This window comes from Gymnoscopelus braueri, assembly GCF_963280865.1.
Source record: "Gymnoscopelus braueri genome assembly, chromosome: 1".
Lineage (NCBI taxonomy): Eukaryota > Metazoa > Chordata > Actinopteri > Myctophiformes > Myctophidae > Gymnoscopelus > Gymnoscopelus braueri.
The window spans coordinates 48,000,801-48,014,957 of NC_137603.1; the positions used below are offsets into that span (position 1 = coordinate 48,000,801).

General features: G+C 39.1%; 1 pseudogene across 1 annotated transcript in view; it reads left to right on the forward strand.

The window, feature by feature from the left end:
• The window catches only part of LOC308088817 (general transcription factor 3C polypeptide 3-like), a 115,202-nt pseudogene that overhangs the window by 15,790 nt on the left and 85,255 nt on the right, over nt 1-14,157 (forward strand). The window lies entirely within an intron of this gene.

A 14,157-nucleotide genomic window follows, 5' to 3' on the forward strand; every position in this document is an offset into this window, starting at 1 on the left:
GGATTTGAATGGTCACTACTTGGGCTCTCTATTGTATTTTAATAGCTACAGCTCCTTATTCATGACACAATACCTGACTCATAGCTCACTTTACATTGTTGGAATCCTGTTGCGCTGTGCTCCTGGCTGGGAATTTATTATCATAATATGCTCCATACTAATTTAAATGACTAGTGAACTAAATTTTGTCTCCTGGAATGTAAAGGGAATTAACTCTCCAATCAAGAGGAAGAAAATAATTACTTATTTAAAGAAATTATCCACAGGTGTTGCCTTCATTCAGGAAACTCACCTTACTGATCTGGAGCATATGAAGCTAAGAAGGGACTGGATCGGCCACGTCTTTTTTTCCTCCTATACTACTAGTGCACGTGGAGTTGCCATACTTGTAAACAAAAACATAATGTTCAAATTGAACTCAGTAAAAAAGGATAGGAATGGCAGATTCTTGCTCTTAGATTGTGTTTTGAACTCAAACAGGGTAACATTAGTAAACATATATGGTCCCAATCATGATGATCCATCATTTTTTAGTGACCTTCTCTTGAAACTAGCAGCAGTCGAGGGCCAGTGCCTTGTCGGAGGTGACTTCAACCTGGTTTTATCCCCGACAGCTGACCGTTCTCAACCAAAAACACTTACACCATCCAGAGCAGCCTCGGTGTTGAACCATGGTATGAAGGACTTAGGACTGTGTGACATTTGGCGTACACTTAACCCCAATGGTAAGGACTTCAGCTTCTATTCTAATACACATAAATCCTATAGCAGAATTGACATGTTTTTAGCTCCACAAAATATAATTACAAGGGTAACGAGCTGTGCTTATTTACCAGCTGCATTATCTGATCATAACCCAGTAAAGCTGATTTGGAAAATGGAGTCTGTACGGCCCTCCTCGTTTCGATGGAGATTTAAATCATTCATGTTAAAAGATCCGGATTTTATCTCCTCTATGAACACTCAAATTGATCACTTTCTTGAGGCTAATTTGAACTCGGCTTCTCATGCCAATGTATGGGAATCGTTGAAGGCTTATATGAGGGGTTGTATTCTGTCTTACAGTGCTCATAAATCAAGGGAAAAGAGAGAAACCTTATTAAAATTGGACGTAGAAATTAAAATGCTGGAACAGCAACATTCTCAAACTAATAGAGTGGACGTTTTTAATACTTTGACCTCAAAACGGATTCAATACAATAATTTGTGCACTAATAAGGCGGAGGCTGCTCTGGCTAGGACCAACTATCACTATTATGAATATGGAAATAAAACAAGTAAGCTTCTAGCATGGCAAATTAAAAAGGAGGATGCAGACAGGATTATTCACTCCATTGTTAACGAGGAGGGCAGTGTTCTGACTGGTTCAACAGAGATTAATGCTGAATTTAAACTCTTTTACGAAACATTATATAAATCTGATCATGGCACCATTAATGCTGCTGCAGAGCGTTTCCTGGAGGGCGTACCTCTTCCTCAGATCAATCCTGAGGATAAAGAATGGCTAGATGCTGATGTAACTGAGGAGGAGGTTCTCCTGGCCATTAACTCTCTGCAAAATAATAAAGCCCCTGGACCAGACGGTTTTCCAATTGAATATTTTAAATCATTTTCAGATAAATTATTACCCCCATTGACAAATATGATTAAGGAAGCACTGGACAGTCAAGCCCTCCCACCAACTCTGGAATTGGCAACTATAACATTATTACCCAAACCTGACAAAGATAGACAAAAATGTGGCTCCTACAGACCCCTAAGTCTTTTAAATGCAGACTACAAGATAATCTCTAAAATGGTCGCAACCAGATTGGAACTGGTCTTGCCAAAAATAATCCATCCTGACCAAACAGGATTTGTCAAGGGGAGGCAAGGGTCAGATAATGTTCGCCGCTTGTTCCATATAATAGATGCTGCTCAAAGGACAAAGGAGCCCACATTAATAATATCAATGGATGCGGAAAAATGTTTTGATAGAATTGAACCTAGCTTCCTGTTTCAGACTCTTGAGGGAATGAACTTTGGAGAAAAAATGATAAAGTATATTAAGACCTTTTTCAATGCGCCAAGGGCTCAAATTCTTACCAATGGGCATCTGTCGGACCCCTTCTTGCTCTCTAGAGGAGTTAGACAGGGTTGCTGCGTCTCTCCCATGTTGTTTACGATCGCCATTGAACCGTTTGCCCTTGCAATTAGAGCCAATGAAGCTATTTCTGGTGTTAAATTTGGTACAACTGAACATAAACTGTCCATGTATGCTGATGATGTATTGATTTACTTGACCGATTTGGCCGATTCAGTCCCTCCATTGTTCCAGTGTTTACAGGAGTATAGCGCAGCTTCGGGTTATAAAATAAATCTAACTAAGAGTGAGGTTCTTCCTTTAAATGCACAGGATACAAATGTCAGAGAACTTATTGATCCACTTAAAACGTGTCCTAGTGGTTTCAAGTATCTGGGTATAAATATTAGAAAAGAGCGTGATAAGGTTTTTAAAGACAATTATTTAAGACTATTGGAGAGAGTTAAGATCGATGTTCAAAGATGGACTGATTTGCCTTTGTCCCTAATTGGTCGAGTGAATACGATTAAGATGAATGTGTTGCCAAAATTTATCTATCTGTTTCAGTGCATCCCATTGTCTGTTTCCAAAGGATTTTTTAGTGATCTCAACAAACCCATTTCCTCCTTTTTGTGGCAGAACAAAACTCCACGTGTCAAATTAAGCACACTCCAAGCCCCCTATAATAAGGGAGGCCTAAATCTCCCTAATTTTAGATGTTACTATTTGGCTTCGCAGTTCCGCCCTTTATGGACATGGTTACACCCTGAGGTTGGTGAGGTCAGGTGGCTGCATATAGAACAGGTAGAGCTTGGTCTAACCCCTCTGAAGATCGTTCCCTTTTTGGGCTCAAAGAAAACCCTCTCCAAAATTACAAAGAATCCTATAATATTGAGCGCTTTTGAAGCATGGCAGGAGTCCCATAAATTATTAGGAAAAGATACATCTCTGATGAGATTGACACCTTTATGGGAAAACCCTAATATTCCATACCCCATAGCTGATGGTACATTGAAGAGATGGGTCAATAATGGAATCAGAACTGTGGGGGATCTATACAAAAACGATATATTGTCAAACTTTCAACAATTGTCGTCCAAATTTAACCTGCCCAGACATGACCTATTTAAATATCTCCAAATTAGACATTGGATTCGAGAAAAATCTACAGACTTTCCAAATATCCCTAATAAATCCCCTTTGGAGGATCACATGGCTAGTACACTTGTTACCTCCACCAAAGGTCTAACATCCTCCATTTATAGTATTCTAAACAAAAATCTGCCAATTTATAATGCAATGACTTTTAAACATAAATGGGAGACAGACTTGGGATGCACTTATGATGATGTGGATTGGCAAAACATTTTAGAGAGGTCCCAGAGAGTGTTGATTTCAACAAAACATAGACAGATGCAATTTAACATTTTTCATAGAACTTACTTTACCCCACTCAGATTGCACAAGATGGATGGGAATATTTCCCCTCTGTGCCAAAGATGTAAAGTATCAGAAGGTAATTTGGTTCATATGTTGTGGAGCTGCCCACACTTAGATGATTATTGGAAGTTCATCTTGTCCAGTGTCTCGGAGATCGTGGAATCTGACATTCCACATGACCCAAGAATATGGTTACTAGGGGACGTCAATCCGCTCAATATAAATTTTAATAAAAAGTATTTCGTGTCGCTCGCCAGTACAGCCGCGAAGAAAGTCATCCTAGTGAATTGGAAATCCGAAAATTCACCTTCGCAGAGACACTGGTTAAATGAACTCTCATCCTATTGCACACCAGAAAAGATATTGTATAATGTAAGAAGAAAACCTGCAATATATCAGAAAATCTGGGGTAATTTCTTTGAAGTTCTTCCATCACTATCTCCTAACAGCTGATTTTTCTATCTCCTCTGGTTTTTATTATTATTTTTTGTTTGCTTTATGATATTTGATACTGTCTGAAAGGTGTTGTGAAAAAAAAAAGGAAAATAAGAGAATGTTGAGTGTTGAGTAGTGTACCATTCTGGGAAAGGGGTGGGGGGAGGGCATGGGAGGACTGTTTTTGTATTTTTGTCTTATTTCTGTTTTGTTTTTGTGTATTGTGTCTTTTTCTTTATTTTTTGTATTTTTTATTATGTCTTGTTTACAAAAAAAAAAAAAGAAGAAGAAATGTGATAATGATGTGTACGTTGTACATTGTCAATAAATAAATCATTATAAAAAAGAATTACTTTTGTTTACAAAGAAATGAAGCACTTTATTTTCAGCAGTCATACAGAATGATTGATTTTTTTTTACTTGCATTTGCTCCTACATTCTGCCACGATGATATGTGTTGCTATGGGAGCCTTTTTATTTTTGTATTTTATTAGAATACATTTTGTTTAATAAACAACAGAAGTTGTTCAAAGATTGTGTCTCATGATGAGTCATTATCTGTTTGAGCCCAGGTGTTTGAATTTGAATATTTTTTTAGGCAAAAAATACATGAAATACATTTAAAATACTTCCAAAAAAGTCCTTGCGGTCTTGTTTCCATTGAGGTCCTTAGTATTCAATTCATAGTCAAATGGTTTTCATTTAGTCTGTAAGTTATGAATTCATACACAGTAAAAGTCTTAGTGTTAATATAATTGAAATGAGTGTACAAATAGAACCAAATGGACCCGTCATGTGTACAGAACACTTTTCAGAGTTAAATCAACAATGAGGATTTTACAATGTAGGCTGCAGCAGAAAAGAGAAAAAAAACAACTGCTAATGTTGAAAATGCAAAGTCAGACTTTTGGGGAGAAAGGATGCAATTACTGGGGGCGAGAAAACAAAAGTAACTAAGTAATAAGTAACTAGTTACTTTTGGCAGGGAGTAATAAGTAAAGTAACTACATTACTTTTTAAACAAGTAATATGTAATAAGTAACATATTACTATGTTGTAGTAACTATTCCAACACTGATCATAAGACACTTTTCCCTGGCAACTCCACAAGGTACCTGGGTGGACGAGTGCTTGAGCTGGGACCCGGGAGGCAGGGGCATAGTTTCTAGGGTATATGACAGCATCCAGAGGGTAGCTTCCCCGTCGCTTAATCATGTAGCAAGGGCTTGGGAGGAAGAGCTAGGGATGGACCTGCCCGTTTCAATTCGGCAGTCGTCAGTTTCACTGGTACATTCATCTTCAATTTGCATAAGACATGGGTTGATACAATTCAAGGTTTTACACAGGTTGCATCTATCCCCAAGTAGACTAGCTACTTTCTATCCCAATTTAGATCCAGCTTGTGTTAGGTGTAATCAGGACCCAGCTACCCTTAGCCACATGTTTTGGTCGTGCCCTAGACTGACTACATTCTGGACGGAGGTATTTAGTACCTTTTCATATATGTGTAGGGCAACTATAGACCCCAATCCAGTGACTGCATTGTTTGGTGTTCTCCCACAGGGAACACCAATAGCGAATCACCAAGCTGAAGCTATAGCCTTCTCCTCTTTACTTGCTAGACGACTGATATTGTTCAGTTGGAAAAAAGCGGCTCCGCCATCCCACAAACACTGGGTGGCGGATGTTATGTCACATTTAAAACTTGAACAGCTTAAATATACGATCAGAGGCTCCACTCAGAAGTATACTAGAGTCTGGCAACCGTTCCTGTCATATTTTGAGGAGGTGTATTCTACTGTTACAATATAGCCATTGTAGTATAGCCATTTGCCTTTCTTCCCCCCCCTCCCTTCCCCCTTTCTTCCCAGTTATTTGATTTTGCTGTTTTACTGACTTTTCTTTCATCTATCTTTCTTTTTTTTTCATTCTCTTATTGACTGTAATTTTTGTGGTATTAATACCGTTTGTCATGAAAATATATTGCACTAAAAATGTCCTTGCATTTTCGGTCAATTGATTAATGGTGGATATGAATATCTGTTTCATTTGATATTGTGTACTAGTGTCTGTGGTGTTGTGTAGTTTGTTATATGTTGTTACGTGTATGTCTTGAAAAATCAATAAAAACATTTGAATAATACAAGCTCACAACACGTTGCAATGTGACGGGTCACGAGCTTGCAGATCGGCAATTTTTGCTGAATGTCAGACGATTTTTTTTTGCCCAATTACAAGACTAAGGAGGCTATGGGGTTCGTGTGGTTAATTAGAAGTTACAGAAAACAGTCTATATTTTGTTCTGTGTTGTTTCAGTGATGGACATAGAAATCCCCACCATAAGGTATGGTGCCTCTGCAGTGTCACACATCTCATGTTTGTAGAGAGGGAGAAGGTCTGCACACTGTCTTAATGCTCCCAGAAAAATATATTTATTTATGCAGCGGTATAAAAAACATACATAACGTTTCGGGCGGCCTCTGTGTTCTTCGTCAGGTGTACTGAACAGCGTTTGAAAAGGCAGGTGTATAAGGGGAATAGTGGGCAGAGCTCACATCAATCTATGAATGAGGACACCCGGGGACAACGCCCCAATTTGGAATTAATCACAAATCATACAATTAGGTTACAAATACAGTCTGTGCCAGAGTGAGCAGATACATAAGACATTAAAATAATATATATATATATATATATATACACACACACATACCCACAGATATCAAGTGTCCATGCCCCATACAAAATCTGTCCACTATGTATAAAAGCAAAGCTCCCTGAACTATACAGAGAGTCATACACAGTCAGCTATACATAATAAAGACAAAGCGCAATATTAAAAAGACAAGACAAGTTACAAGAATGGTTTGATGTCAAACTCTTCGTTTAGACCATGAGGAGCCATTGAGCAAGGGATAATGTATGGGCCCGACAGGGTGATAATGCACCGAGGCGGAGCCGAGGTGCATTATCACCCTGAAGTCACCCTGAAGTCATTATTGAAAGGTTAAATTTCAATAATGACTACATCCCCATACATCATCCCGCTTATTACACGGCTACTTAATACATAAATAAATAAATTGACTCAAAAGTAACAACAAAACGTACTTCCTTGCTTACGGCAATGAAAGTATTCCATAAGTATTGGGCTGGGCGGACAAGTTTGCCTCGGAAAACAAATGACAGTATTCCATAAGGTAATGGGAAGACACACTCACCCCCATTCTATATACCGCTGGATTTGCCTGTAATACCGCTGTATTTGCCCCGGGGCGACTGTGTTTTGGGGCGAGTGTTTTGGTATTCCCCCGTTGTTGCGCCACGATAAACAAGGAAGTGTAGAGGATCAAATAGAATGACTTTTGTCTATTTCTCACTTCGAATGTTTTCAAAAACATTCTTGAGAGCAACGTTTAGTTGTAAATTACATTGTTTGTTTGTTTACATGGCTGTCATGTTGGATAAAGCATAAAACCAAGCAGCGCAGATTGATATGAGCAGGTGTTCTGAGTCTCTGATTACACAGCGGTCCATTATTGAGCTCATCGGTCATTATCCAGAAATAATGACCGATGATTGACCAATCAGAATCGAGCATTCAACCAAGCCGTGTAATAAACTGAGATAATGAATGTAAAACATTTCTCTTTGTAAAAGGCGACGCCTCGGACCCCTATTAGAAAATGTGTTGTGCCTGGGACCCCCAAAAGCAAAGATTTGTGTTTAAAATGTTCAAGATTTTTGAAAAATAGCTACAAGCTCATAGCAGCACTTGGTGCCGCGCTTAAATGAGCTTGTATATCTGTTATCTTTGAATATCTAACGTATAAAAGGTTAAAATGATTGTGATGCTATGTTAGCTTCTTTTACTTGGGACCCCCCTAGCTGGAACCCCCCCCCCCCATACCCCTCTTTGAGAACCAATGCTTTTACTGTTGTCGTCATAGCTTGTCAAAAGAAGCTTTGTAGAAGTTGTGACGAGGGAATGTGACGGAAGCCCGGTTGTCATTGTAAATCGCTCACATTAATCACAGCTCCTGCAGGAACTTCAGAAGGCTCTGCTATCCGTCATTGTGTCCAGGGTTGTTTTTTTTGGGGGTTGTGTGTGTGTGTGTGTGTCAGAGTCTCAGTGAAATGTCTTTTGTGTCTTCTCTGCGGACTGCTCTGTGTCCTGCCTCTTCTATACGTCCCACATTTCAAATCTCTTGATTTGTTCCTTAATCCCTCCTCTTAACCACCTCTCTCCTCCTCCTCCATCAGCTCTCTATCTATCTCTCCAGTTAACTGACTGGTTTACTTATACTATAAAATATGTTCTCCTTGTATCTCTTCCTCCTTTGCCCTCGTCCCTCTCACCTTGCTTGGCTCTGTGTTCAGACCACATCACTGAATGTTGATCGACAGCTCATTATCTGTCTGCTTATTGCCCCCGTTCATAGACTGACAGACAGACTGACAGACAGACAGTCACACAGACAGACAGAGGTAACACTTTGACCCAAACCCATGTCTCTTAATTGTATCCTCCTTTCCTTCACTTGCATCTTTTCCTTGCATCTCAGTTCCTCTCACTGAGGATGCATAGACCAACACGGGAACTGCAAATTTCACGCCCACTTTTGATACAGCGCCTCCAGTCGAGGTCCGTTAGAACGATGTACTGCAGCTGCCAATGCATTCCCTATGAGAGGATATGAGAGTTAGCCTACTTTTAAAATTATCCTACATTAACTGGAGACGATATTGATTTAAATAAAAATATGTTTCCAAATGTATGCAGTGTCTTTGTCAACATATCTTCTTGTTTTCTTAATAGTTGATGTGTTTCACATTTAATTTGCCACTTTTATGTGTTACCCATAATGTTAACACAGCAGAGGGTAGACGGCAGACAGACACAGTAGTCGCATTTCAGTGACATCACTGTCTTTACGAGCGCCGAGCGTCCACTCTGAAGTGGGGAATTCTCATCCCAATCCTGACTGACTTTGTTCATATTTCTATATTTTTCACATCTCATAGGCTTATATTAATTTTCTACCCACCACGGAGCTCCGACGGTACATGACAAATTAAAACGTGTGGGTTTACCGTTGTTGTATTAACTTGCCTGAATCTAAGTTGGGGAAATAACCCAACTAAATGGAGGAGTGACATATCCTGACATTTTCAACTACTTAGTGAATACTCCAGGTTAGTATTAATATACAAATAGTCTTGTGAGATGCTGTTCGGATAATTGTCCAAAATAAATAGCCTATAAAAATGATACATGAGAGACACAAACGTATCTGGGTATTGAAAACCTCATGGGATGCGTCCGTGACGTATATACCATGCGACCACTTAAACCTTAGATTTCAGATGCTAGAACTTTGAGACACTGATGGAGAATATTATAGTATATTGTGGGTTGTATATTGAGATGGCAGGTATGTCACATTAAAAAGGACAAATCAAATAAATGTATTAGAACACAAAAAAAATCACTACAGCCTCAGTAGTTAACCAGTGAAATTACAGTATTTTACAATGCCTCTCATAGAGATTACATTGAGAGCTGCAGTTCATCGTTCTAAAGGACCTCGAGTAGCGGCGCTGTGTCAAAAGTGGGCGTGAATTTGTAGGCGCCTGTGTCAGCCCGTGTGTGTCTATGGTCAAAACCATGCGAGGAGAGAAGAGGCCAAGGAGTATATCGAACAAGGAGAGGTCACACAGATTTATTGCGGTCTTTGTTCAGTTCGGGAAAGTGAAAGTAGACATCACACACTTTCTGATCTCTTCTTTTTCGATGTGCCAAAACTATATCATTTTATTGCTGTATCTAAAGAGCACAGTTGACTGGGTACTGTCTTCATCCATAATACAGACTACAGAGTAAGAAACTTACTTTGTGCTCTTTTAAATACTTAAATAAAATGATATAGTGTGCACTGTGCACATTATCACATAAAATAGTGTTTATTCATACTCGCCTAATTCACCTGTGTTGCGAGTTTGTGGATCTGCTACTTTTGATTCTTTTCTGTGACTCTGTAGTATGATCAAGTAGGGTGTTAATTTACCACAATTTAACACAAAAAGTTAGAATATGGAGATAAGAGGTTTCTCCCCGACAGCAACGACATGCTGTCGGGGAGACTTGAATATAGCCCTTGAATGAGTGCGAGTGAAAATTAAAGGATACCACGGGTGTTTTTTGTTTTTTTGTTTTCCACATCAATGCAATCCATCATCATCTAGCAAGAATTGTCAATTTACAAGCTCATAATTTGTTGCGTCGATCCCTCTAGTGTTGTGGGTTTGGAGAAGTTAGACCGGTATTGAGGGCACTGTCCCTTGACTATCTTAAATACCAATCCTATTGATATTTGCTTAATCCGGTCTTCTACCCTGAGCCATCCCAAACTAGCAAAGTGTGTTGGAATTAGGTGGGTCATTGGCTTAAGGTAGTATCAGTTTGTTTTGAGAGGTCTGAAGCTTAGTTTTTAGTAACATTGATATGTTGGGGAACCAAGAGCCGCAAGCATAATCAAAATGGCATTGAATGAGGGCTCCAGCTAGAGTCTTGAGAGCACTTTTGTTGACAAAAGAGGAAATTCTGCACACAAATCTTGTTCTTTGATTGACTTTCTTGATCACTTTTAATGCCATTTGTTTTTCACCTGTCAGTTTGTTGTAAAGAATACAGGCCAAATAGGTAACCTCTTGTTTGCTTGAGATTACTATATCGTCAACTCTGACAAAGAAAATGGCAGATCCTCAAGCTCAGTTGTCAGCTTGTAGATCGGCTTTCTCAGTTGCCATGACTGACTTCAGCCATTTGGATTCCATGGGATCCAGCATGTTTTTCCTCTAACTCTTGGCTTTCTCTAAAGGATGATTTATAATTAGTTGTGTGCATCAAAAATAGACTATCTACACTACAAGCCCACAACGCGTTCCTATGCAATGCGTTGTGATCTTGTAGATCCAAATAAGCAACAAGTCGAGCCTTCCAGTAATGATGAATATTAAAGCTCTATTATGAAATGTCTTTAGTGAATAAAATGTTATTTTGTCCAATCTGTATGGTAGAGTATGTTAATACAACTTGTACAATTGGGCTGGTAGCTGCCCTGCGCTTTTGAGACCTTTAGATCCTGTGTCTAAGTTTGACACGACCTTGAGATGATCCATTTGACACAAAGTTTGACCTGATGGTCAAAATTAAATTTCTCCCCTGAGCAAGCAGGCAGGCTCTATTAGCTCAATGTCAGCAGCTGCGCAGGAGACCTTGGTTCAACTCCGGGGTAGAACAGGAAAGTTACATGGTGCAGCTTTAAGATATTATTATTTGAATTCAAATTGAGTATTTGAATTGGTCAAACCAGCAGTAGATTACATGTTCAGAAGCATCTTCCACACTCTTCCAAACTCTTATATATTTCATAAAAGCAAAGGTTAAAGTCTCAATCTGTGATTTCTTCAACTGGTTGGCTGTATGTGGAATAGCAGAAACATAGGTTTTGAACGATAATACCAAAACACCATAATTTTGTATGTGGAACAGCAGAAACGGCTTTACAACAATCAAAAATCATAATTTTACATATTGTGCTAATTGCTTATTTTGGTGTAGATGGAAAAACGACTTCGGAAGGATAGTCCCAGAGGACCCCAGTCAATGAAGTGTATATACTGTAGGGTTTCAGTGGTTGAGCTTAAGACTTTGTACAAATGGGTTATACAATTATTTCAAGCTGTATTTCTTCACATTTTGTGAACTCGTCAAGGTAGTATATTTATATACTGTAAATATAGTGTACAACTACCATAATCATCCATGGTGAGATCATAGCTTAAGCAAAAATAGTGCAAGAAAAGGGTTCTAAGCATCTGCTGTGTTGTGCAACAGACTGCATACAGTACACTTGAGGTGTGTGTGTGTGTGTGTGTGTGTGTGTGTGTGTGTGTGTGTGTGTGTGTGTGTGTGTGTGTGTGTGTGTGTGTGTGTGTGTGTGTGTGTGTGTGTGTGTGTGTGTGTGTGTGTGTGTGTGTGTGTGTGTGTGTGTGTGTGTGTGTGTGTGTATAGCCTTGCTTAGTATTTCAGTTGCAATGTGCGTTTTCCTTCTTTTTTTTTTAGATGGGAGAATGGATGGGGCAGTGAAGCATGGAGCCACCACAGATGATTCCTTCATTAAGGTAATAACTATGGTCATGTTTCTGTTGCTATTCTTACAGCTTTGAGTGAAATTACTTATTGCAAGGACTTGGTTATAAAGCCAAATGCAGCCCTGTTCTCTGAAGATTACAGTAATAGTCACTTTATTGGCACAGTTTTGTTTGCATGAAGAATGTGACTTGATGGGTTACCAACTTGAACTAGGGTAGACCAGGGGTTCCCAAACGCACTCGTGTGATAGCAAACCCGTGTGCTGCGAGATCAGCCTTGGGATTTTGACAACCATACCTTATTGCAATATATAAAGCTATACAACGTTATGAATTCAAATGTACTTGTGTGCCCTCTTTTCCTAATTCTGTACCTCTACAGACAAACGTAGAACCACTTTTAAACCTGTTGTCCCTATATAGTCAGGGGATATTAGCAGAAAGATTTCCAATCTTGGAATAAATTCCTTACCAAAAAAAATCTTCACCAATGTGTTTGTAAAGGTGTCTAGTAACACATCTCACAAAGACTGAAATTCAGTTTCCCTAGGAGAATTTTTGACAGCTGCTAAAAACGGCCATAGCCATCCTTGTCCAGGTATACTTTTTGTGTAAAAAGCCCATTGAGATTGGGCTGTTTTAGCCCAAGGAGTGGTTTTGGTGCAAAACAAATGCTTGCAATGGATTCAGAATCATAAAAACACCCTAGTTTGACCCCTCACATGCTACTTAAAACAGAATTAAAATTTGACCTTTTTGCCCTGCATGGAAATGCAGGGAAATGGTGGGTACCCCAACTTTCAGCAGCTGTCAAAAATTCTCCTAGGGAAACTGAATTTCAGTCTTTGTGAGATGTGTTACTAGACACCTTTACAAACACATTGGTGAAGATTTTTTTTGGTAAGGAATTTATTCCAAGATTGGAAATCTTTCTGCTAATATCCCCTGACTAATATTGGGCATGTCATTGTAGGTTACATTTTATTTACTCTTTTATTATTATTTTTATTTTCACAAGTACTGAAAATGGCAGATATTATTATGATTAAAATATATGACTGTATTAAATGGGGCATATGATGTTAAACTTTGGCATTGGTAAATAAAAGTTTACAGAGTTAAGAAATGTGTTCTAGAGGCTATTTTGCACACGTATGAATACAGGTGTGCCTTGAATTCTTTTACATGTCCATTGGTGTGCCTTGGGCACAAAAAGGACCACAGTGATCTTGCCAAACTTTGCATAACCGTTTTCCTTTTCTTCCCCTCCAGGATGCTGCTGCTGTGTGTCGCGAATTTATGGAACGGGAGAAGGGCGAAGTCCGTTTCTCTGCGGTGGCACTCTGCCACAGTTAGACATCCCCAACAGGTAGAATACTTAACCACGATAGAAACCAAATTACTGTTGAGAGCTCACACACAGACATCCCCAGGCATTGCAGAATGTCCTGTACACACATACTACATCTGCAGACACTTTGCACTATATAGCACACATTGTTACACAGAGCACACCCACAACTTGCCAACAAAGCATTATTTGCTTGCGTGTGTGTCTGTGACATCTACACATGCTCAGTGAGTCCTCTTTTCGATGCATGTTCGATACAAGCTCGTCCAAGCCCTTAATGTGATGTTACTTAGCACTGGAATTTTGTTATATTAATATTTCTACTGTTTTCTTTTATTGAGATCAGACAAACATCACTGCCTGTGAACATGTGTGAATTTGTCTGTTGTATGTTAATACTACTTAGTTTGTGCATTTGGAATAGTTTTCGTAGTTTGAGAATCTGGATTTAGAGGAGTGCCTTCAGTGGCAACTGATGATTGAAAATGGATGAGAAGAATGGGTTTTATTTGTAGAGGCCCTTGTTCAGTGAGAGGGAAGAGACTTGCCTGTGTCTTTTTTAAATGCCAGTCGCTGCTGTGTGAAGTCATGCATCTCAAAAAAGACAGAGGTAGTCTTCATAAGATGGAAAGTTCTGAATTCAGATGCTTGTGGGCACCTTAACATGATACTGCCGGTGTTACAATCATTTGCCTTTCCCCATGTTGTGTTT